A 540-nucleotide genomic window follows, 5' to 3' on the forward strand; every position below is an offset into this window, starting at 1 on the left:
CTTTCACTTTTCACTTTCATGCATTGGAGAAGGAAATGGCAACCCACTCCAGTGTTCTTGCCTGGAGAATCCCAGGGACCGGGGGGCCTGGTAGGAGGCCGTCTATGGGGTCGCACAGAGTCGGACACAACTGAAGCAACTTAGCAGTAGCAGCAGTAGCAGTAATGGCGATTCTGAGGCAGACCAAAATGTGAGAGCCCCTTTCCTGTTTAACTGATGGCTGAGGACATTAGAGTCAAATTTGCAGCCTCTCTTGAGCAACTGTCTTCTAATCCCTCTCGCTGCCACTTTAGAGGTGGAGTAGATCTCTTCAGCACCCTTAGATTCCCAGTTCCATGGAGATTTTTTTAAGATTTTGCTAACATTAACTGAATTGGTGTGAAACCATGAAAGCTAACTTTAGAAGATCAGTAATTTATTTGTTCAATGTGTAAATGGCAACCCACTCCAGTATTCTTGCCAGGAGAATCCAATGGACAGAAGAGCCTGGTGGGCTACAGTCCACGGGGTTGCAAAGTGTCAGACACAACTGAGGGACTA

This window comes from Bison bison, unplaced genomic scaffold (genome assembly GCF_000754665.1).
Source record: "Bison bison bison isolate TAMUID 2011002044 unplaced genomic scaffold, Bison_UMD1.0 scf7180017861845, whole genome shotgun sequence".
Classification (NCBI taxonomy): Eukaryota; Metazoa; Chordata; class Mammalia; order Artiodactyla; family Bovidae; genus Bison; species Bison bison.